The following is a 26469-nucleotide window of genomic DNA, read 5'->3' on the forward strand; positions in this document are numbered from 1 at the left end:
CAGATGTGCAAAGGAAATCAATCAATTAAAACAAACCCAAAATTGACACAAGAGTTAGTACTAGAAGACAAGGTCATTAAAACAGCTATTATAACTGTATTCTCTGTGTTCAAAGAATTAAGAAGAGATATGAAGGATAAACGGAGAAGGCAATGGCACCCCACTCCAGTACTTTCGCCTGGAAAAATCCCATGGATGGAGGAGCCTGGTAGGCTGCAATCCATGAGGTCGCTAAGAGTCGGACACGACTGAGCGACTTCATTTTCACTTTTCACTTTCATGCATTGGAGAAGGAAATGGCAACCCACTCCAGTCTTCTTGCCTGGAGAATCCCAGGGATGGGGGAGCCTGGTGGGCTGTCCTCTATGGGGTCGCACAGAGTCGGACACGACTGAAGCGACTTAGCAGCAGCATGAAGGATAAAAAGACCAAAAACTCCTACAGATAAAAATGTACTTGGATGGAATTAATAGCATACTAGTCATTGTTTTGTAAAACCAAAAGCAGGTTCTTAGGAAAAAAATCAATAAAATGGGTAAATTTCCAGCTAGAGTAATTAATAAAAAAGAGTGTCTGAAAACACAGATCCTCAGTTTTAGAAAAGGAAGAGGTGACTAAGTATTTTAGTCTACTGGAAGGATAGGGAATATTATATCAAATTTATATTGATAAATTCAATCACTTAGACAAAAATGAAAAAATTATTTGCAGAAACTATTAGAACTTGCTCAAGAAGAGAAAGATAATTCTAATAATCTTATTACATTAAAAAATTTTTTTTTGCAGTTTAAAACTCTCCCACAAAGAAAACTGCAAGACAAGATGGATTTACTGTTGAATTCTTCCAAACATATAAGAAAATAATACCAATTTTTAAACAAACTCTTTCACAAAATTGAAGAGAAGGAAATAATTCCCATCTCATTTTATGGAGTCAGAATTACCCCAATAGCAAAACCAAAAACAGACATTACAAGAAAACTGCAGATGAATATTCCTCATGAACATAGATGCAATTTTTAAAAATTCCAGCAAATGGAATTTTGGCCTGGAAAGACTCTGTTTGATGAACCAAATACATCAAAGCTAACGAGACATCAGAGAGTTAGTGACTTTGACTGTGTCATGTTGTCAACATCCCCAGTAAAACAGCATTTTAATTAACTAAGTTTATCCTTTCCACAAAGTCAAAAAAGCAGTTCTTCTCCTTGTTCACTAAGGTGACCATGTTTTGGATATGGAGAAGATACAAAGTAATGCTTTGTGCACAGATTCTAGAGTCAGACTGCTTGAGACTGAGTTTCAGCTCCACCTCATACTAGCTTTATAACTGGGGAATATGATTCAACTTCCCTGTGTAAGAATTTCATCCTATGCATCAGTTTCATCTGCTGTAAAATTGAGTTCATAATATCTCTTTATCTTGGTGATGCTGTGAGGAATAAATGAGTTATTCCTTGTAGGACACATGGAGCCGTAGAGAGCTACATAGAGAACTTAGTTGGTGCTTACCAGGTCTAGCCAAGGGCAGTAGTATGCTTCCCACATGGCTCAGCAGTAAATAATCCACCTGCTAATGCAGGAGATGTGGCTTCGAACCCTGGGTCAGAAAGATTGCCTCGAGAAGGAAATGGAAAAATCCAGAATTCTTGCCTGGGAAATCCCACAGACCGAGGAGCCTGGAGGGCTATAGCACATGGGGTCACAAAGAGTCGGACATGACTTAGCAACTAAGAACAAAATTGTGTAAATAGCCATGAAAGACATAAATTGAACCGAGTATTAGAGAAACTTATGCTGGGCGGATTGATCAGGAAGGAAGTGAGGGATGAGCACACCACCAAAAGTCATGAGTATAAACAAGTACTTAGCAGCCATAAAGATTATTGGTGTTTTCCAGAAACTGTGATTAAGATAATATGTGTTGAATGTAGAATGTATTTTTGTGGAATGCAGGTAAGGGGGAAAAAAGAGGAAGGGTTCTACAACATTAGAGTAAAAGCTGGAAATTGAGAACAGATGATGCAGAGCTTTGTGTGCCATGAGAAAGCAGTACAATCTGATCCTGGTCGAGATAAGAAACCATTGAAGAATTTAATGTAAGAGAGTGTCATAGCCAGATATCTATTTTTAAAGATAATTTGGGGGGAAGTATGGAAAATAGATCCAAGAGAAGGAAGGTAAAGTCAGGAGAACTTGCTAAGAAGCTGTACTAGTTTCCTATTGCTGTCATAACAGATTATCAAAACGTTAGTGACTTAAGACAATACAAATTTATTTATTATCTTCCAGTTCTGGGGTTCCAAGTCTGACAGAGTTCTCATTGGACTGAAACCAAGGTGTTGGCAGAATTGCCTGCCTTCTAGAGGCTCCTTGGTGGCTCAGATGGTAAAGAATCTGCCTGCAATGCAGGAAACCTGAGTTCGATCCCTGGGTCAGGAAGATCCCCTGGAGAAGGAATGGAAACCCACTCCAGTATTCTTGCCTGGAGAATTATATGGACAGAAGACCCTGGCGGGCTACATACAGTCCATGGGGTTGCAAAGAATCAGACGTGCCTGAGTCACTAATACTTTTACCTTTACCTTACCTCGTTTTCTTAGTGTAGTGCTTATCACACTTGCCTCTCACACAAAAGGTCCCCACTATGAAATTGGGCTTCCCTAGAGGCTCAGACAGCAAAGAATCTGCCTGCAATGTTGGAGACCTGGGTTTTAATCCCTTGGTTGGGAAGATCCCCTGGAGGAGGGCATGGCAACCCACTCTCATATTCTAGCCTGGACAATCCCCATGGACAGAGGAGCCTAGCGGGCTACAGTCCATGGGGTCGCAGAGAGTCCGACACGACTGAGAGACTAAGCACAACACAGAGGCTCTAGGGTGGACCCATTTCCTTGTCTTTTCCAGCACCTTGAGGTCACCTGCTTTCCTTGGTTTGTAACCCTTTCCTCTGCCTTCAAAGCAGCAACAGAAGGTTGAGATTTTCTACATCAGGTCACTCTGGCTTTCTTTTATGCCTCTCTTTTCCACTTTTATAGACCACTGTGGTTAAAATGAACTCTCCCCCAGTTATCCAAGACAATCTCCCCATTTTGGGATCAGCTTATCAGTGATCTTACTTCCCCTTTGCCATGTAGCATAATCACAGGGTCTGGGGACTAGGACATGAACACCTTTCAGGGGCCATTACTCTTCCCATCGCAGAAATTATTACAAAATCTCAGGTAGGATGTTATCAGGGCCTAAATAAAGGTTGTTGCAAAAGAAATAGATAGGAAGGAACCTATTAATATTTAATATTAGAGAGTGTTTAGTTGCATAGTTCCCTTGTAACTGACATGCCATGGGGCAACTAAGCCCAAGCACCACAACTACCGAGTCCATGCTCTGGAGCCTGTGAACAGCACACACCACAGCTACTAAAGCCTGCATGCTTAGAGCCCATGCTCTTCAACAAGAGAAGCCACAGCAAAAGAAGACCCAGTACAGCAAAAAATAAAGTTTTTGTAAAAAGAGTACATATATTCATATTGGGGAGGGGGATTTGGGGTGGACAGAAGACATGAGGGAGAGAAGGAGATTAAGGATGTCTCCTAGTTGGTTAAATTTGAAAAAAAAAAAAAACTTGGTGAAAGCTCATGCCTTTATTCTGTGGGAAGGATGGAAGGCAGGAGGAGAAGGGGGCAATAGAGGATGAAATGGTAGGATGGCATCACTGACTCAGTGGACCAGAGTTTGAGCAAATGCAGGGAGATGGTAAAGGATAGGGAAGCTTGGCATGCTGCAGTTCACGGGGTCACAAAAAGTTGGACACGACTTAGTAACTGAACAACAACATTCTGAATTCAGTTTTCAGTATGTGAATATAAAGATCTCCTGGAACATGAAGGGTGAGATGTCCAAAAGGTTACTGGAAATTGGAACTGAAGTTCAGAAAAGCAGTGATGCTGATGACCCAGATCTGAACACTGGCATGTACAATAATATATGAAGTCTCTGAGTAGCTTGCTGTGAGTTACAAAGTTCACTGAACACATTTGCACACATATTCACACTCAATACCAGCAGCTTTCATTGGTACAAGTGGATGTTTAACATGAAAATATAAGACATATCCTATAAATAAATTGTAAGTGATCTACTATACCTACAGCTGAATCTTGGCCAGTAGTTCATAAGAGTAGCAAAGACTTAGGAATCTAAGGGTGAATCCCCACAGAGGTGGCCATCCCAAGTCCAAAGAAGGTAGAAATGAGGTCAGGCGTGTTCTAGCTTAGGAAGCAGAAAACTGCCACATGGCATGCAATCTGTGACTTTCCAGCTCCAGGTTCTCATGTTTTGTCTCTCACTGAAACACTTTTGAGAATGTATATATATATATATATATATATATATATATATCCCACTGGAAACCAGATTTCTATTTAAGAATTATGGCATCTCCCTATTTTTGTGAGTGGCTTTATCTATGTATATCTTAAAAAGACATTGTATATGGGAAATCTCAGCAACTTCCCTTTGAATTTTCTGTGAGCCTAAAATTGCTTTTAAAAAGAGTCTTTTAAGAAAAGTTAATATCTGAGGCATAATGACATATTGATTCAGAATATTTCTCCCAAAGCTCCATGGTTTTAAGAATATTCATTTCATTAATTAAGAAACACAGGTGGTATGATACTGGTAATATACCAACAAATAAGGGTGACTTTAAAAACCTCTCAGAGAAAAGGCTGGAGGTGTTATACAGGTCTGTTAATTCACAGCACTGCAAATGGTGTACCAGAGAAACCTTAAGGAATGAAGCATCCTGTAACAAAAACTTAGAATTCCATGTAAGTGGCTGGGGGTAGTTGAGAAGGCAGGATGGAACTGTCCATTTAAATATAGGATCTTGATTAATTTTCTTCGATAGTGGAACCATAATAACCAAAAATAAGCTCGCTGGTGTAGCTGTGGTGACATATGAGTTGGAACGCATGGCGTGTACAAAGGTGAGTAATAAAAGTGAAGCAAACGAGCAAAAATATATCAAAAGTGATGAAAATTATGTGTTTTCATTGTTAAGAGATGTAGTGAAACTCTCATCTGGCAAATTCCAATTCAGCATTTCCTTGATATATCTTTTATAATTTTCACTCTAATTATAATGAAAATCATTTTTCAATGTAATTTTGCAATAAAAATGTTTTTTATTTCTCATTACATAAGAACATGATCTGGTACAGTTCCTGAGCAGGCTTACAATATGCACGCTCTATCTTCCCTTTCTTACCATTTAATCTCTTCATAGTCTACAGATGTCAAGAGGTTCAGATTAAGCTTGTTAAAGATCTGCTTCACTCGAACTCACTGATGATTATTTATTTAGCAGTTTTATGTAACCCTGTCATTGATAAGCACTCTATTAATTTGCCGAGGGACAAATCAACACTAGTTATTTTTCTACCGGCTATTAGACTCCGTGCTGCTGTTTGTTACAAACCACTTGCCAGTTAATTATAAATTATGGGTCCTCTTTGCCTATATTAATTGATATCTTCTCTGCCTTTGTAATACTAGACAAATAAATTGAAGGCAAGATTTATTAAGCAGTGTATGTCTTGTGTCTCTTGATTAGTATTCTTTACTTTTTTTTAACATTTATACTTGTTTATACAGATTTGACAGACCGATGCCTTACAGAAATGATCTTTGGTGTTTTTTTCAGTAAAGAAAGAAAAGATTTAATAAGCTTCCTACAAATTTATTTCAAATCACCCGCAATTCAGTGTAAGCAATTCCTAAAATGTCTTTTGCTTTTGTGCTTACAGGCTGGTGACAGCAGTTTCTCAATTATGCAAAAGCTAATATTCAAATGGTTTTAAAGTCTATATACATAGTTGCCATAAGACAAATAAATATGATGCATATATATATATATATATACCTTAAAATCTGTATCACTTTACACACGCAATATCTAATGTCTCATCTTATTGAATGTATACATTCTATTACACATGCTCTTACATATGTATGAGATATGTTTTCTCTACTTTTCTCATTTAAACAATCTGTAGGTGTAATATGTAGTGACAAAACAACAAACAGTAGCCATTTTTAATTTTCAGAAGCATAAGTTCTAGATGGCACTTGTCACAGGACACGTACCTTTTCAAGTATAGCCCACAGAAAATCTAGAGTCAGATTTTGGCCAGGTAGGAAGAAAAAGAACATTTTATAAAAAGAGCCTTCATTTGTTTGCTCTCTGGACAGTGTCAAACATGGAAGAATTGCAAATTTAATGGAAAGATTTCTCCAGAGGGTCATTGGACTCTATTCTGATTTCAGAGGGGTTTAGAATCTAGTTATCTGCCAAAAATCCTGAGTCTCTAAAATCCTAATTTTGTACATAATTTCTCCATGTAATTGACAGTTTTGACCCAAGTCGTGTTTGCAATATCTTGGATTCCTAATAAGTCCCTATCTAACATAAATTCAGAAAATGGACAGCTTGCCCATTGGAGTAGGCGGGTTGTTTTTCCATTAGTTCTCATAGGAAAGGAGAGATATATTGGTCAAGCAAATCTTTTCCTATTTTCTACTCACACAAAATTGAATCCCTTCTCCAACATATTCATGTTTGAAGATTTAAAGACTTCCCAATTAGAGGAAGTCTTCAGAGTAAAACAACCTACCTCATTCAGAAAACATGCGCTCTGCTAATGTGTTGTGAAGCTGACCTTGAGCCACTTAATAATGAGATTTCAAGAATCATCTCCTCCTATATACCATACTACCTTTTGTTAGCTGTTTCTGGGCACACCTCCCAGTGGATGTCATAAGTGATAGAATTGCCTGATAGCCTTGATGTATTGGGTTATGCAGAAAATATGCTGTTAATCAGCCCTCACCAATGTATTATTTTGTCTGTATATCCTCCATGTTACCCTTCCTACCATTTACCATCTCACTGCTCAAAATCTCTGCCCCCATGGACAAACAAGATCGGAGAGGAGTAAGATTTAAGTTATTAGTCACACACAATGTGAAATCAGTTTGATTAGCAGTGGATTGGAGTTGACACAAACCTCTCAAATAAATCATTTTCGATTGTTCACATTTCATATATTCACATCACTTTTGAACTCAACCACATGGTCAACCTATTGCTTGTTGAACCACAATGTATTATTTGTAATGCTTCATACTATTTTACCCTAACCCAGTGGCTCTCGACTGGGGGCAATTTTACTCCCTAGGGAACGTTTGGCAAGGTCTGGAGACATTTATGGGGAAGGAGAGGTACTTCTATGGGCATCTAGTGGGTAAAGAACAGAGATAATGCTAAACATTTACAGAGCGCAGGATAACCCTCAAAACAAAGAATTAAATAGTCCCAAATGTCAATAGGGATGAGGCTAAGAAGCCCTACTCTAACCCCTGGAAATAAATCTTAACTCTTTCTTGAAGAAATAATGATCAGTCAACCACAAGTTCGGAGGGAGAAAGTTTAGAAATCTAATCATGACGACATTTTCTTACATGGTGTTCTAAGTCACTTCAGTTGTGTTCAACTCTTTACAATCCTATCAACTGTACCCCACCAGGCTCCTCTGTCTATGGGATTCTCCAGGCAGCTGGAGTGGGTTTGCTATGCCCTCCTCCAGGTGATCTTCCCCACCCAGGGATTGAGCCCGCATCTCTTATGTCTCCTGCATTGGCAAGTGGGTTCTTTACCATTTGTGCCACCTGGAAAGCCTTTTCTTACTTTGGGTGACCCAGAGACACTGCCTCATGTGCCCACTGATAAAGACCTGAGGGGGGTCAGAGAACACTGGGTTTAAAATGCTCACACTAAGGAACTGAAGTGAAGCGAAGCTTCTGTGAAGCTTGCTGTGTGTTTCCTCATAAAAACATTATCAGAAATGCATTGAAGGGAAACATTAAATTCAGTTCTATTCAAGTCAGTTGAACTAGGAGCTCTGAATTGCTCAGCAGTAGGACAAGGAGGAGCGATGAGTTCCAGGTCAGGGTGAAATGGAGCAGAACCTTGGGGCCCTTAGCCCCCATGTCCTCAGTCTGCCTTTTGTCTGAGGAAAAACTTTAGCCAAAATACAAGTTTAATCAGAGAAGTGAGAAAAGGCAGAAATAAAGGAAAACAGTCAAAAGAGATCAAATAATAATAATTCAGTCATTGAACAAAGTCAAGGATCTTTAGTTCCTTCTCAAAGGCTATAGACAATATTCTGAGCTATATTCCTTGAGCTTTTATAGATATTAAAACTCCCACCAGGTAGAAGAAGCTAACTACAAGATGACAGGACTGTAGCCATGACATAAGCAGTCACAATTCTGAGAGCTGGCCTCAAAGAAATTGGAACAAACTGACCCTGGAATTGAAGATTAACTGTACTGAAAACACTCAAGATGACACTGATCAGACCACCACACTACTGATGATTACTGTCAGCACTGTCTGTGCTCTTTCTACATGTAGCCCCTCCCTCCACCTCTCAAAGCTCTTGCTCACTGATTGTTATTTGAGGGGAGTCAGCCTTTGGACAGGAGTCTGCCCCACCCCCAAACCCATTGCTAGCATCCAAAATACAGCAAACTTTCATTTCCACCAACCTTGCCTCCTTATTGGCTGTTGAGCAGCAAGCAGCTGGACCCCCACCTTCAGTTACAATGGAGGCAATCGGGTCACTGAGGGCAAATGCAGTAGAGAAAGCACGGTGGACAAAAGGACAGGACGTAGATTTTAGTGCACCTGGGAAAATATAAAAATTGACTAACATGAGCTCTAAATGTTTTCATTCAACAATTGTTTACTGACATCCAGTGGGTATACAGAACTGTGTAATGTTAACAGTTGCCTTCCACCTTTATAGCTCCACCCCAAAAGTACCTTTAGCATATAATCATGCATAATGATATATACACAGTATATGTAAATCCATATTTTCAATATTAGTAAAATATAATTTCTCATCTAAAAATCTAGATATTCTAATATTATCTAATGTTTTAATATTATCAAACATGCTCTTTCTAACCCTTGATGCGTAAACATCACTTTGAAGAGTGCTGCCCTAGGAATCACAAATTCAGTTCTTCACATGTACACCACCAGTTGGTGGTCTTCATGAGGTCAGCAGTTACATCTTTTTCCTTGTGTTACTAGGGCTCACAACAAAATAGGGATTCAATACCCGTTTTATTCGATCAATAGAGTTGGTCTATAAGGAGTTGATCCAGTTAGATGGAATATGACAGGTGCACCCATAGCTAACTATACTACAAGGTGGAATTTTAATACAGTAGTGATTAAGAAAAAAGCAGATTTGCTTCTGTCATAGACATTTCCAAGACTTACTCTGAAGCTTGACCGAGCAGTGCACAAATTTTCCTTCTATTAATATTTCTAATTCTTAGGTGGTCCTTGGAAGATGATCACAAAAGAGTGCTCAATTAAGTTTTATAAGATTTAATTAGCTGATTCCATATTGCAGATAAATCTAACATTGGACTCCACTGGACTTCTAGATTCCTCTAGGATCAAGATGAAACCATTCAATTAGGAATCACATATACCCCTGTCTCTCCAAAATGAGTTTAATTCTTTATTTAAGTCAAGCAGGATTCTTTGGCTTATCCCTTCTTAAACTAATAAGCTTTTTCAATCAATCTGTAACCATGGTTGACATATCATCAAATACATTTATCCTGCAAAAATTTTAGCCATTATCATGGCACTTTTAAAGTCATTTGGAACACCTTGGTATGCTTGGTAAGCCATTTGGTATTGTTTTGTTTGCTGGAGTTTATGAACAAGTGGACTGAACCAAAAGGTGAGTATAGTCTCACTTTGGACAAGCAGGGAATTTTCTGCATAGTGAGAGAATAAGTCATCACTACCCTACTTCTGCAACAAATTAATTTTACTGATTTATTCATTAGTTTAACTTTCAAGTGTTTTGTAACATGGAACCTCCTTACTCACTAATAATACTGAAGAGAACCTGCATAACTCTTGAATATAAGTCCTCTGTGAAATAAGTTGAAGGAATGACCTCTTACTGATGGAGGCTTTAGCTTTCTCTCTTACCTTAGAGGACCAAGCCTGTTATATGGCACGTTCCCTCTTTCCCTTAATATCATTAAACTTGTGTGACATTCACTGCACACTTACTATGTTCAATGAGTTGCAATTTCATAGAATCTGCCATTCCTGGAGAAAACTGCTTCCCCAAACAGTCTGAACGCACAGATACTGTCCAGTCAGAGAGCCATCAGATAAAGTCTTTTCCTTTGTATAGCTTGCTGAATGTAACTATTGATGATAGAACTGTGAAACTGTACTACCCCAAATTACTGAGCAATATCTGCTTATTGACTTAATAAATGCAATATGGATTGAATGTCTGGCACATAGTACACTCTATATAATAACACACCAAAAATGATCCTATTATTATCTCTATCTTAAAGGTAAGGAAATAGGAATGAGAGATTAAATATCTTGCTACAGTAGGTCACAAGGTATAAGAAGGAGCAGGTACCCTAAGGGGCAGAATCTGCACTTATTTAGCGATACATATAATACTAAAGTCATTATTACATGAAAAACCAGTCCACTTTAAAAACCAATGTACATCTGATGGGGCTTTAGAGTTTGATTGCAGAATTCTCTGAAAGAGGGTTATTTGGAATGTAATTAACATGACAAACAAGGGAAAGACACAAGTTTAGCAAAAAGCTCACTTTGAGTGGATAAATTTTTCTTTTTCTTTTTTTTTTTATTTTAACAAGAAAGCCTGGATAAAAAGCACATAAAATAACTGCTGACTGAGTGGAGCTCTTGAGCTAAGGGCTTGTGCTGCGAAAATTCTACTTTGTCTAGCAAACACTATCAGACAGAAACCTTGAAAGAGGAACATTTATTTTTCTCATTTTCTAAAACAACAACAATAACAACAACAAACCCACCAGCTCTGACCCCATGACCTCCCTGATAACAGGGAAAGACACACACGGGAAGGAGGAATACAGAAGCCAGCTTCCACTCTGCCAGTGGGTGCTCTTGTTCCCAGCATCTGGGAGTAGGGAGGTGAGTGGATACATGGGCAGGATTAACTGAGAGGCACTTCTAGGTGTAAGCTTCAAAAAAGTAACCCAAATCCTCTGTACGTCAATCAATTACAAAGTCCTCCCTGAAAATTCAGTTGGTAAAGAGTCCTGGAATGCAGGAGACTCTGGTTCGATTCCTGGGTTGGGAAGATCCCCTGGAGAAGGGAAAGGCTACCCACTCCAGTATTGTGGCCTGAGGAATTTCATGGGGGGTCTCAGAGAGTTGGACACGACTGAGCGACTTTTATTTTCACTTCCCCACAGTGAAAACAGGGATTTCATGTCACCATCTCTTCTGTCACTAAGCCAGTATACTATATACTATACAGACTAAAGACTATATACTAATCCTCTCCTTTTCCAAACACAGCCACATTCAAAACAGTGAAACTTGCTGCTCAGTCATGTCTCTTTGTGACTCCTGTACTATAGCCCTCAAGGCTCCTCTGTCCACGGGATTTCCCAGGCAAGAACACTAGAGTGGGTTGCCATTTCCTTCTCTAGGAGATCTTCCCGACCCAAGGATCAAACCCAGGTATCCGTATTGTAGGCAGATTCTTAACCGTCTGAGCCACCAGGGAAACCCCAGTCACATTCAAGAAGAAATCAAATGTAGTGACTGGTATTAATATGATTTGGAGGAAACTGTGATTGCTTCTAAAAGGCTACAGTTGAGTGATGGAGACCATGGGCTCTGGAGTAGAACAAAACCTTCCTCAAATAGTAACTCAGCAATCTGACTGTGTAATATTGGGTCATTATACCTCTCTGATTGTCTGCTTTTCCTCTTTAAAATAAATGTAATTCTTATGGGTCCAGATTTGAGAGGATTAAATGAGACAACATGGGAGCACATTGCTTGGCATACAGTGGAGTATGAAAAAAAATGTGAATTTTATCATTACATTAGTCCAGATCCTCCAAGAAACAGATGCCAAGATGGGATTCAATGTGTAAGAAATTCATTAGAGGAAACATCTGTGAAAGAAAATGGAGAGAGAGGCTGGAGAGACAGTGGAGCCTTCAAGACATGATATAGTGACCACAAGTGAAGGAGAGATACAAGGAAAAGAAGACTGAGTGAGAGAATCTCAAGCCGCCACGCATCTATTTCTAAGGAAAGTCTAGTAAGCCATCATGCAGTCCTTGCACCTAATTTGCCCATCAGAGGATTCTAACACTACTAGGAAAGAACCTGCTTCATTAACAGGGCCAGGCTAACTCAGGCTAGAAGCAGCCTGTGAAAAGCACAGACTGTCACAGACTACACTGGATCACCATTGTAGCATTTGAGGTTCTGGATCAGTTCTGTTCCTGTCATCAAAGAGGTACGTTCTCATAGTAACCACAAGTATTATTCAATGCACATCTTTAGGCAGACCACATGTTACTGCTTCAGAAAAAGCAGAGGAGGCAAACAAATAAATAAATTGGAACTATGGTACACATATGGTGCTGTGTTCAGTCGCATCCAACTCTTTGCAACCCCATGGACAGTCACCCATCAGGTTCCTCTGTCCATGGGATTTCCCGATCAAGGACTGGGTTACCACTGGAGTGGGTTACCATTTCCTCCTCCAGGGGATCTTCCCCACCCAGGAATCAAACCTGTGTCTCCTGCATCTCCTGCCTTGGCAGGCAGATTCGTTACCACTGAGTCACCAGGGAAGCCCACATATAGAGTACTATATAATATAAAGCAATGACAAAGTCAGGGTACCTTTTAGGTTATGTGTTTATTACAAAGATGGAAAGAAAGTCACAGGAATATAAAGGGATGCCATTTCAAATTCTAAGATGATTCTTACTCTCATTAAAAGCAAGTTATAAAAGCAAAAATTCTTCAAAACTGCTTTTTGTCAATCCCTTCCAGCTTAGAACTGACTTTCACAAACAGCTAGATTTCCATAAATTTGTTATTATTCATTTGTTTCCTTCTGATTACATGATTATGTAGGTTTCAGCTTTTTTTCTGGTCTTGTATCTCTTTGAGGATCTGAGGAAAGTGCTCATCTTCTCTAGCACCCCTAAAGTGCACAGACATCCATGCAAAATAAAGGGTACAATTCCAGAGGGCTTGTGAACCCTCTAAAATCCATCGCTGCAAGGCTTAACAGGACTTGGTGCTTAAATCTATAAAGGTATTAACCTATATGCTTGTAAACAATATTACAATGCTTGGACTAGGTTCTTCTGTGGGTTAAGACAATCAACCAGATAGTTCTATGATGGCATCATCTTGCTTTTTGAGTTCAACATCTCAGTGCACACGAAGGCACCACACTAAGGCATCACAACCGAGCCCTACTGAACTGGAACACTGTACGCGGATATACTGATACACTTCATAAGCAGTGTGCTGGCTTGGGTAAGGAGGTCTTCCTTATCCCTTTGTTTCCCCACACAAGGTGTCCAGTTTGGGATGGAGGTCCACACACTCGAGGATATTCAATTACACTTCAAGATCCTTCATTTTAATATATTCAAATTTAATATTACACTTCAGTTCTGAGTCTAGCATTATAAATGTCAGTCACCTCACATTTGGCTCTCTCTGCCTTAGTTAAGTGTTTATGTTTTAGACCCCAGCCCCCTTCTCCTCTCCTTAGATGCACATGGCTCCAATTGCTCTTCTGTAGTTCATCAACCTATAACCTTTCTGGGAGGAATTATAAATAAGAGGGACAAATGTATGTGTGTGTTGGAGAGGGTGAATAAAGGAAGTTGTTTAAGAAAATTCGGCCACTACTAGCAATGTACTTGGGCCTGGATTCTCAGGCAGAAACTGTGTGAAAAACAACATTCATCACCTTACTGGTGTTGGACCCACACAATACCTGTGCGCAAGGGGGTGAATTAATTATTTTGCAGGGAGCCAACTGTTTTTCCAGCAGTGGATGCCTCCAATTACTCAGTCTTCAAAGCACCTGCCCAGCCTGGCTGCCTTAACTCTTCATTTTCTTTCTTTTGGAGGGATTCAAGCCAACACTTCAACCTGGCAGTCTTTTCAGTAAAGAACATAGGAAATGACAGAGGTCTGGAAGAATACATTTCCGCCAAAGCTGGTGACCAATTAGTTGCTTGCCACTGACTGTCATTTCCCTGCTATGAGTGCTATGTTCTCGTAGCTTGGTGATAGACACACTGTTTATTTTCCACTTTACAGTCTTTGCTGATACTCCGAGTCCCACACAGCTGCCTTTAATGCTGCTCTTCTAGAAAGCTGGTGACAGGGGAAAAGATAAAAGGTATGTGAGAGTGGCTAAATGGCAACCCTGAGCAGACTTGTCTTGGGTGTACAGCAAAGAGAACAGTTATTTTACTCCCTCACCTTTTATTTTAATGCTTCCAAATGAAACTGTGGAAAACACCCAGTCCATGAGGTTAACGCTGAAAGACATAAGCACTGTGGCTAAGGACTTTGTGAGGGTTATTAAGCTGTTGACAATATGAAAATCAGACACAGTCACCACTGGTTCCATAATTGTCTCCTGTTGACGAGCAACTTCCCCTCCACACCACCCCCCCACACCCAACTTTTATGATTCATCATATTTATTTTTCGTTTCCTCAAGCAACATTTTTTATTAGTTGCACACCCACTGCAGAAATTTAATTTCTGCAAGAGAACAACAAAGCAGTTGATTATTATTATGGAGAATCTGGTACAACATCCAGTGAAATAAAATCTATAAGGCATTAAAATGACAGATTAGGCAAGAACTGTATTCATTTACAAGTGTTAGAACATCATGCTAATGACTCACAAGCACAACATAAAATGAAAATCAACTCTTTCATGCTGCTTTACGGAGGAACACTGCAAAGCTCGCAGGAACAGAAGCCAGAGTCGCTGTGAAAGAGGCACTGTCCTTTTGTGGCGCGCTCACGGGTTCATCCTTGACGAAACACAAATAAACACACTCCTCTCATGCACAGCCGGAAGCACTCCATGCTTATCCTTTGGTCAGCCCAAACTAAACACTGCTAATCCTGGTAAGGTTTAAAGCGTTCATATGCACCTTGTTGCTTTTTAATGGAGAATAACACTTCACCTATTAGGCAACCTCCACTTTTTATATCCTGCCGGGAGACTGAAGAGAAAGCAGAGAAAAGGGCTCCTCCTGTGATCAGCAACTCAGTTCTTATTCCACACAATAAAGCCCTCATAATTTATATTTACTTGAATCACTCAGAGCCTATCAACTCTTATTTTCGATGTAATATTTATATTGCATGTTGTAGCTCAAGGTAGATAAGAAGCAAATGACAAGGATGTTAGAGACTATGAGGCCAAAACTTCTAAAAACTAGAGTAGTTATCCTGATAAGAACACAGACATGAAAATATTATAGATAAAACGTCTCAAATAATCTCCAGGGCCACCATACCTGAGGGGAGAGAGTTCTCTAAGAGAACAGAACTAATAAATTCTGCTGATAATATTGGCCTGCACCATCCAAAAACAACTGAGTTTCAGCTTTCTCTTTACTTCCTGGAAGGGAAGTATATAACACATTTCATAGGAAAGTCCATGAAACTATTTAAAATATTAAAAATGTGTTTGGAACCAAAATTTCATATATGTAGAAGAATTTATTGTTCTGACAATACTGAATTTGAAATGGTATGGCTCATACATTCTATAAATACATCAGTTCAGTTCACTTGCTCAGTCATGTCCAACTCTTTGCGACCCCATGGACTGCAACACGCCAGGCTTTCCTGTCCATCACCAATTCCTGGAACTTGCTCAAACTCATGTCTATCGAGTCAGTGATGCCATCCAACCATCTCATCCTCTGCCACCCGATTCTCCTTCTGCCTTCAATCTTTCCCAGCATCGGGGTCTTTTCCAAGTCATATGAATATGTATTCTTGAGAATACACATAATGCACAATGCATTTATAAAAATATATATACACATAATGCTTTATTATATATTACTAATTATATGTGAAATAATCCCTATGCCAGAAAAACAAATAGCATGATTTTTATTAGTGAACTTTTGGAGACTTGTTTCAGGTTGATTGAGCAGATTTTTTAGAAGGCAATTTAGAAGGCAATATCAGACATCAGAGCTTCCTTTCCTTGAACCCGAAATTAAAATATACAAAAGTCTGATTTCTTGGCTCAATCATGGGTGGCACTGAAATACCAAGGGACTTTAAAATGACTCTGTCAAATAGCTCCTCTTAATACAGCAGACAGCAGTAGGTTATACAGTAGAGGGCTCTCAATTCACATCAACAAAATCTCCCACACCATTTGCCAGCTACATCCATTCCCCTGGTCGTACCCATGAGAGACTCTGAGGCTCAGGTGTCATCACAACTTGTAGTACCCGTGTAATATCACTACCCATTTTCTTCTGTTCAAGGAAGTATACTGGAATATAAGTGAACCAGAATAGAAATCTGACTTGGTATCATTTATAGAAATACAGAAAGATAAGATATGGGCAGACTTTGCTAATTTAGTTATTAATAAAAAATCCCTCCTGAGACAACTTGGGCATCAAGGTTGGGGAAGAGCTGACACGGAGGAAGGAGAATATGGTTGGTGGCAGGGGACCTGTCTTCCAGTCCTATCCGTGGGTCCTGGGCAGCCCAGTTTCACCTCTAGGAACTGTAGGAGCCTATAAAGAAGGGACTGGGAGAGTTCCAGACTCACATACCTCACAAGGTATCATAAGAGTAATAAAGATCATATGATGTGGGACTTCCCTGGTGGTCCAGTGATTGAGAATCCACCCACCAATGCAGGGGACACAAGTTCGACCCCTGGTCCGGGAAGATCCCACATGCCATGAGGCATCTAAGCCCATGTACCACAACCACGGAGCCCGTGCTCTAGAGTCCATGCTATACAATAAGAGAAACCACCACAATGAGAAGTCCGCACACCGCAAAGAAGAGTAGCCCCCTCTACTGCAAATAGAGAAAAACCCACGTGTAGCAACAAAGACCCAGTGCAAACATAAGTAAATAAATAAATTAATTAAAAAGAACCCCATGATATCAGAAGGGTACCATAAAAAGGAAGCTGGTATTCCTGTCAAATAATGGGTCACGTTTTGCCATCAAACACTTTCTCTGTGGTTGCTGACTCCTAGAACTCTAACAAACCCCCTTCATTTAGAAGAAAATAATGAATTTGGGACTCTCCTGCACTTATACACAGAGTCTTTGAAGCAAATGATGCAACATAGCCTATGTGATGAGGCAACGAATGAACAGGCCAAGAATCATGAAATCATAGATTTTAGAGGCAGAATACAAGTCTGAGAAACACAGGCTACAAGAAATGCCTGGAAATGGGAAGGAGCATCAGTATAGGAGGTATACACAGATCTTATGTTGCACCTAAAGTTTTAATAAAGAAACCACCATCCCCTGTGATGGGGTAGGAAGAAAAAAAAAAAAAAAGAAAGAATGTGAAAATACAAATGAGCTCTGGCCCTCTCCCCACTGACTGGCTGCTAATTTCTTGAACTTCACCCAGGCTGTGTGTCCAACAGACCACATGGTGATTGCTAAATTGCTCAATGACCACAAGCTACAACCATGGGGAAAATATTCATGAAAATTAACATCCCATTTAATACTTACCACATTTCCAGCCAACGCTTTGTGTACCAGAAAGTCCTCAAACTGGCTCCAAAACTTTTCAATTCCTGACAAATGCACTGGCCCCTCTCCAAGGAGCTGGGCAGCAATCTGTGCTTTGTGCTGGTGTGTGGTGGAAGCAGCATTGCTGGTGGGAGAGCCAGTGGGTGGAGGCGTTCTTCTCAAGAAAGAGAAAATCTGAAGACCAGCGGTCTGGGGGACTCAATGAGGTACGAGATCACTAACTCTCTGCATGGCAGGGGGCAAGTCTGAAATGCTTTCATTATTTTTTTCAAAATGAATGGCATGTCATAAAAGCTAGAATTTTGAGATAGTAACAAATACCCAATTAATTTTGTTTCATTCGAGAAGAAAATGCACATTTGTTTTTAGCTTATGAGGGCTTCCTTGGGAATAAAGTTTCTAATATATGAGCCCTTCAGGGCTTCCTTAAAAGCAAAAACCACCAAATTAATAAAATTAGCCTTGTCTTCTTTTTGTGAGCTTGTTGCTATGCTATTATTTGTTGGTCTTTCCTACCTTCTTCACAATGCATACAGGACTTCAATCATGACTCTATGCCAATAGCTTCAAAAATCTGAATTTATCCTATGAAATTCACCTTACTGTGACCCAGGCTCGCAGGTGTAGCCATTGAATACCCACCTCCTCCTCTCATTCACATGGACTGATTTCCCTTAACTACATTAAGAAAGCATAGCTGTCTGCATTTCTTAAATATTTTCAAAATCCCTTTACATACATGTTTTCATGAAAAAGTTGGTTTACAGGGAAGGCTGAACATATTAAAATGGATTTGACTCAAGACTTGATTTTCTTTAGGCTTCTTTATGTTCTCTGAAATTCTAGATGTGCATAAATGATTATTTTTTAGTGGTACAACCACAAAACAAAGCGTAAGCTGGTATCTCACCTCTCTTTCCATCCTTTCTTGGACTTAGGGGCTTTGCACATACAGTGTAGTCACCGCACAGGTTTGCTGATGGTGATGATGCCATAACAACATGTGTGGAAAATCCACCCAAGGCAGGCATGTCACGTGTGGAAACAGCCTTGCATAACCAGTGTCGAAGGTGGAATAGTCTAGTCACCACTTTCTCTTGCCCTCAAGAAAGGAAATCCACAGAACGAGATGACTACAAGAAGATTCAACCAGAAGCAAGAGAACTTTGTTTTACTGCTGCTTTGGGGATTAGCAATGTGACCAAGATGGGCTAAATCATATCCTCATGGCCACTCACCTGGTAAACTGGATCATTTCCAATATCTTTTTCACCACTAAATCCCAAGTTTAGATAATCTTTTCATTATCTACGATTAAACTAAAAAATTCTTCAGAACATCTAGGTCACTTCACCCCTTTTGGGTGGGGTCTTTGACCAAGAACATACTATGGGTTCCTTTGGTTGATACTAAGGTTGAAAATACCTAGATGATGAATGCTAAAAATTCTGGATGATTTGATTGAGTTTTCATTTTAGATAGTGTTTAGATTAGCTCTTAGGATGTTGTCAAGAGTTTCTTAGTTTCAGATCCCTGTATCCTGTCTTGTAGAGATATTTAGCAAAAAGGGACTCTCCAAGGGCTACTGTGCAATTCCACAGTGATTGCAGACCTAGGAGCAGGAGGCCCTTGGGGAACCTAAAAGCAGCTTGCTCTCTTTTAAGTGTGGTTCTCCAGTACCAACCACTGATGATTCATCTGGCTTCACAGCAGCAGAACATCATTTTTAAAGGAGGCACAGAAGAGAACCATGGTGTTCAGGTAAGGACACTTCAAGCATTCTGTGTATGTAAGTTAAGCCACAAAGAGAGTTCTGAATCACAGTGCAAACATCCTCCTTTAGAAGCATCATAAAATCGACTCTAAACTCCCACCACTAGTTGCTCTAGACATTATCCAAATGCTTGACTGGGTACATTTTAGAGAAACTGACTCACTTGATGATCTCCAAGATACGACCTGCTGTAAAAAAAAAAAAAAAAATTTGCCAGGAGACAAAGAGTTGATTGCCATTTCCTTCTCTAGGGGATCTTCCCGACCCAGGGATCGAACCCAGGTCTCCCACATTGTAGACAGACACTTTACCATCTGAGCCACCAAGGAAGTCAGATGATAAGCAATGGATTGTTATAAGATGTTCTGATAAGACTAGATTTTTAAGTGACTTTAAGAAGTTGCCTAGGTATGTAAATAACTAAATCAAAGATAAGTTTATCTCTGGTCAGAGAAAATGCTTGAATTGGTGGCACCTTCCTTTTCCTTTAATTAGCTTTAATGGATTTTAGGATTTGTTCATTATTGACCTAAAGCCATGGAACCCATGGGCTCAGATTATCAGTAAATCCTGTATTTGTATCAGGCTACATTTTGTATCATCTCTGTAGAGAGGTGACACAATCAGATGTTTGTGAACTTGTATGCTGGAGACAAAAAGACTCAAGTTCTAACCTTTCCTCTTGCTTCTGTGACTTTGTGCAAGTCACGAAATTCTCAAGGTCTTGGTTTTTTTCCACCTGTAAAATGGGCTAACATTCTCCACTGCACAATACTTGATAAAGCTTAAATGATAGAAGTTCTGTTGACATGGTACCTTGCACATAGAAAATAATATGTGGTGAAAAGTGAAAGTCACTCAGTCGTGTCTGGCTCTTTCGACCCCATGGACTGTAGCCCACCAGGCTCTTCTGTTCATGGGATTCTCCAGATAAGAATACTTCCCAATCCAGGGATTGAACCTGGGTCTCCTGCACTGCACGCAGATTCTTTACCATAGTTACTATTACTACACATAGGCTTCATATTCTTCATATTATAGTTGTCTTTTGATGAGTTCAGGCACTGTGGATGGCCTGAGTCAGGGTGCTGGAAGAACATAGCATTTCCTATTCTCTCTCCACATTCCCAGAAAGCTTGGGGAAACCTAAATAATGGAGGTTGAAGCTGCTTCATTTTTATCTTAAAAGAATGACACAGGTATGCTGGAAGTTATTGTGGATCTCCAAGTTGTAGTTGTCTGTCAGGACAAGAATAGGAAGAGGTGTCACAGGGAAAAAATCTCTCCCCCATCGTCCGCTTTACTGTGAAACATGTCCTGATGTCAGGGTACTTGGGAACCAAGGAGAAGAGGTCTTGGAAAGGTTCAAGTCCTTCGGAAAGAAGGCCAAAAACTCGAACACAAACAAACAAACAAAAGGCAGAAGGGAAATGATGCCAAGAATTTCCTAAACTAGCCTGGGGAAAACACACAATGGAATTCAATTTTAATATGAATGTCTCCTGCTGACAAATGCAGAACAGTTGAGATCCATCTAACTATCTTGAGAACTCTGCCCTATCAGAAGCTGAGGAAGAGTGGAGAGGGCACAGGTTTTTGGAGGTGGGGACTTGGATTTGAATCCTGGTCCTGCCATACTTGATTGATATGTAAACTTGTACACGCAGTGAACCCTCCAGACCTCAGTTTGCCTAGATGTAAAATGGGAAGAATATTCCCCATAATGATCTGCACAAAGTCTGTGCTTAGTAAGTGGTATGTGGGATAATTTTTCCACAAATTCCCTTCTAGACTACCCAACACACTTGTACTAGCTCCTCTAGAAATGGTCCAAAGAAGACTCATGCCCTTGGCCTTTAGTCAGCTCAAGTAGATCAGTGATCAAAGTCCATTCGTCAACCCCAGCGTCTTAGAGGAATAAAAAGGCATCTTACTCACCCTGTGCAAAAGCTTCTCTTTGCTTTGGTTTTCCTCGTTTGTTTGTTTTATTTTTTAAACAGCCCTTTCTAATTCCAGAAAAGCTACCAAGCAGCACTGTTAGCTATACAATTTTTTACACAAAATATTTATCATATGAAAGAGCTATGAAGCTTAATCTGGAAAAAATAAACAAAGTGCAAAGGAAGAAAAAAAAATCAGGGCACACAACATTTAAAATAAACTTTAGAAATGGCAGCGTAGGAGAGCTTTTTTTTTTTTTTAAAGTCATTTGATTTAGTAATCTGTTGAGAAAATTAATGATCCAAACTAGTAGAAATGTTAGCACTTTTTGCGACACTTTCCCACATCAGCTCAGAGGATGCGCGCCGTCAAAGCTGGAAGGCATAAGGGGAACCCACTGTGAGGGATCTGGCTCCGAATGTGCCTGCAGGAGGAAAGCATGTCCCCTCAGTGTCCTGAGCGCCTCTGACGGCCGCTCCACCCACATAGGTCGGGCCCCAACAGCGCCTTTGAGGAGGGCAAGCATCAGTGAGGGAAAGGGACCCATTGACCACTTGCAATACAGTTGTAGTCTCTGGCACTCCTCAGCTCGGGCCAGAGGAGGGTGACCAAATATGGCTGGTCTCATTTCATTGCCTTACTGGCCCCCAGCATGGTGGCAGTAACTTACTGGAACCTTGATGCAGGACCAGAGCTTATGAGGAAAGAGAACCAGGGAACAGTGAGAATACTATGGGTCCCAGACCCATCCCGGGATACAGAAGGGTTTGGCCAGTGCAGGCTTACCAGGGCTCTGAGGACACGCTGAGACCCCTGAGATCAGAAGCAAGGCCTGGACATGCCACGTAAACTCTGCAGCGTAACATGTTAACAGGACGAGATTGTTGTTTCAATAATCATTACAGCTACAATTATATTCCCTCTGACTAATGGCGCCCGATTTTTGTGCTATACTGTTTGGAGAATTTTTACCCGAAAGTATAATAAGCTCAGGCAGGAGCCCTTCAGATGGTAACATGGCTCAGATGATGTTGTCAAACACCATTATTGCACTGAAGTGCTCATTATCTCCCCATGACATACCAAGTATTAGGCTGGACCATATATTTTTTTTTTAAAGATCTTCTGTGGTCAAATACTGGCAATTTCATGGGCTCATTTAATATCTGTTAGATGATGTCTCTCTCCCATCTTAAAATGTAAGCTGTGTGAGAGAAAGGACTTTGCCATGTTCACTGCTATGTCCCCGGGACTTAGAACAATGCAGACAACGTTAGTAGGCATTCAAAAATATTTACGGATTGAATAAGTGAATTCCATTGACACTTAACAAAAATCTTTCCTGTGCCAGGCACAGAAAAATTCTCCTGTACTAAGAGAAAAATAAAATTATGAAAAAAAAAATTTGTTTTAAAGAGCTTGAGTTCTCCTGGAAGAAAGAGACTTAAATCAGCAGTTACAAACAGCAGGTAAATGTGTGACAGAGAGAAACCCAGGATGCTAGCTGAGCCTGCAGGAGGGTAGCCGTCCTGGGTGCGGCTGGGGGATTGGAGGGAGTTGCCAAAAGAGGGCTGAGGTTTAGGTTCCCAGTTACAAAAGACGCCTATATTGACATCTGGAGAGTAAAGGAGAATTAGGCAGGTAAAAAAAGAATCAGGCTGGTGAAAACACAGCCAGATTTCTGACGTCAAACATGTTCACGTCTAGCTTCACCCATCCGAGAAAAGCAGGCATTTGCCATCTACCATGAAACTGACTGAATATACCAAAACAAGTCTTTCAGTTGTTGCTATCTGGGTAGCTTATTTGGACCTCTGATATCTGTAAGAACAGAATAAATCAAAGCTATGGGAAACAGGCAAGGCTAACTGGATTAAATAGGCAAAGGAATTTGTATAAATGTCAGCAGGGGCTAGGGTGCCATCCTAGGAAGAAGTGTGCTTTTCCTTGCAACTTCCCGATTTCCTTACATCTTCATGAAATAGGAACTAGTGTTTGACCTGTTATGGATCTGTTTGCTGTCTTGACATTTAGTACTTCTTCTCTGTTTCTCTCATTCCAAACACTTTAGGAATACAGAGATTTTCTGAGTTCCATGAGAAAAATCATCATGGTTACTAAGAACATTTGTTCTATCAACTGCATTCTACAGGTAGAATCTCATCTCTGGGGTGGGTGACTCTTTGTGACCCCATGGACCATAGCCTACCAGGCTCCTCTGTTCATGGAATTCTCCAGGCAAGAATACTGGAGTGGGTAACCATTGCCTTCTCCAGGGGATTTTCCCAACCCAAGGATCGAAACAGGGTCTCCTGCACTGCAAGCAGATTCTTTACCATCTGAGCCACCAGGGAAGCCCCCATATCAGGGCAGGGCAGGGAAGGGTTGTGGACCACACAGCTGACATTGTGGAGAAATACAAGACAGGATTTCAGGCTCCATCCCTGGAAAGAGAACATGACCTTGTAGGTCCTGAGATTACACAAACAGGACCCTCTAGAGTGTGGAACAAGAGAAAGTCATGGGAGAATGAAGCACTTGGCCATGAACCCCCAAATACAAACTATATCTCCCAGACTTCAAGTTTTGCTCCTTTCCCCATCCTTCCCTCCCCCGGTTCCGGGTACTCAGAGGGGAAGGACCACATCATCTCTGCCTGCAAATCCCCAAATTGCTTCCTCACTGTGGCTATCCCAACCTGGCAAGGAAAAGAGCTACCGTCCTCACAAGCCCACGATGCTTCCAAGCCGGTCCTTCCCTGGAATGGAATCCAACCGTATAAAAAAGCAGCTTCTTCACAGAACAGCTTTAGCCCCGACTGAGCCTTTGGGAATGGAATGCTACAAACTGTGATGCTTCTATTGTATGAGCAATTCAATGGGCATTTCATTTCCAGTCGCAATCCAAACTAAAGTCAGCCTGTACAAGCTGCCTTGCCGAGAAACAGCAGCTTGCATTAAAATTACAATTATATTGTTTTGCCATGTCAGAAGCAAAGGTTAAAATCATATCTTGGCCGGACATTGTTTCTATAATATTGGCCCTCTGCAAAGCTGCCGTGCAGATGAGCCCAGAAATGATGATGTGAAATATTTCTAATACAAATTTTATTTTTATGTGAAACTATTCAAATGCTGCTGTACAACATGAACTACCTGAACCAAATCAAATCCTCAGGTCAATTCCTTCTTCCGAGTGCGCCTTAGATAACAAAGTCTTGTTCTGCGAATCTGTTCAATATATTAAAGTTGATTCACTCGGACAGTGTGTAAGATATAATACATTAATCTGGGCCATTTCAATTTCTGAGGCTGGGACTATAAAACTGGTGTGCTGCATATCTAATTTTTTTTGAATACCTGATTTATGCATTCCTCTGATGCTGAGTGTCGATGGTATGGTGGATGCGGCTGCTACATTAACAACGGGCTGCATCAGCACTCAAATCTTATCTTGTTAAATCAGACAAATGTAGCTCAATGAAAAGGAAGGAATAAATGCCTGGGATGTTTGAAAGGAGTGAATTTTAATCCTGCTTGTTAGGGAACTTTCATGGTTTGCCCTGGATGACTAAGGTCGGGGTCCCCCTGAGACACTGGGCACCATGATTTATATTTATCTGTGATACATATAGTGGACACAGAGCATATATATGAAGATACCTTATGCAAACTGGCACACACACTTATCGCAGATACTGTGCTGTCAGATGCAGTGCCTATATTTTACAGATGCTGTAAAATCGCTATTAGATAGACAATTGGTAGAAATGGGTCCCTTTTTAATATTTTCATTACAAGTATAAAAACTGCTCCTTTGTGCATAATTTGCTATAATTTTCATCAAAAAGAAGTTACCACGAAGGCTAAATATCAGGAGGATGGAACAGCTTATCACAATCATTATAAAAACAATGTTTTCAGGAACTTTCGTGGCACACTGAATGCTGCCACTGTTCTATAGACAGGCAATTTTAATTTTCACTGAAATGTCCCTGTGTTTGCATGATCAACAACACCTTTAGAAATTATCTTTGCACCATACAGGAAAAAAGTTTTATCCACGTGTTTGGTACAAATGACCAAGGCATTTGTAATTAATGAAATACACTTTAGAAATGAATTCTTAGGGACAATCCTGCACAGCTAACCTCTAATTTAAGTCTCTTTCTCTTAAAATATCCATGTAGTTCAGCTCCAGAGAATGGAAGTCAAGTGAAATCCTTTATTTACCCAAGAAAATAAGTTTGGAAAGATAACAGTAGCATGGTGCAGAGGTGGAAATGCACTGCCCATGAAAATGCAAGCCTCACAAAACAGAACAATTACAGAGAGTCTAAGCTGGAGCTGGAGTTATTTAATTGGCTCAAAGCTGAACTTGCCTTCTCACTGACACTTTGGGAATGTATTATTTAACCATAAATCAGTTGTGCTCTCATTGGCTTCTCCCCTTCTTTAGTGTTTAATTATAGAAGGTGTATGCCTGGAACGTTGGTGCAGGGGGAGGAACTCTTGTAGACAATAGATATACTCGTACCCCTCTCCTCCCTGTGTGTGGTCTTGTCCCCATGCCCAAGGTCTTGGTCCCCTACCTGCAACATTGCTATCCATCAGTGTGAATGTTAAGTATTCCAGTTGATTAGGACATATAACCAAATGGACCGGGGCAAAGCTTCCACACAGGTTTCAGAAACATAGACTGCTACAGCTAGGAAGGATCAGGGAGAGCTTCTTATCACATCTAGTCATTTTGCAGACGAAGATATTGAATTCAAGAATGAAAAAAGCCTTGGCCAAGTTCAAAGCCAGGACTAGACTCCAGTCATCTGATATTCACATCCACCGCTTCTTGACTGTACCAGGCAGCAAAGATTCTCCACCTCTCCTGTAGCATCCATCCCCACAACACCAGCCTCAAGCCAGAGTCCCTCTTTCCTCTTACACAAATTAGTGTTCTCTAGACATCTCATTAGCCCCTCAATATGGACTAGTGGGGTTAGTTTAGTC

The 26469-nt window shown here is 40.3% G+C and overlaps 1 long non-coding RNA gene across 1 annotated transcript in view; it reads right to left on the bottom strand.

Annotated features, from left to right (window-relative positions):
* Positions 1–26469, bottom strand: part of LOC147363268 (uncharacterized) — a 588890-nt gene that overhangs the window by 44516 nt on the left and 517905 nt on the right. The window contains exon 4 of the long non-coding RNA XR_015135929.1: positions 8614–8752. This is a non-coding gene — a long non-coding RNA (uncharacterized LOC147363268). The remainder of the gene's footprint in view (positions 1–8613; positions 8753–26469) is intronic.

Source organism: Bos grunniens, chromosome 11 (genome assembly GCF_055505025.1).
Source record: "Bos grunniens cultivar Pamir isolate PY7600 chromosome 11, Bosgru_T2T1.0, whole genome shotgun sequence".
Lineage (NCBI taxonomy): Eukaryota > Metazoa > Chordata > Mammalia > Artiodactyla > Bovidae > Bos > Bos grunniens.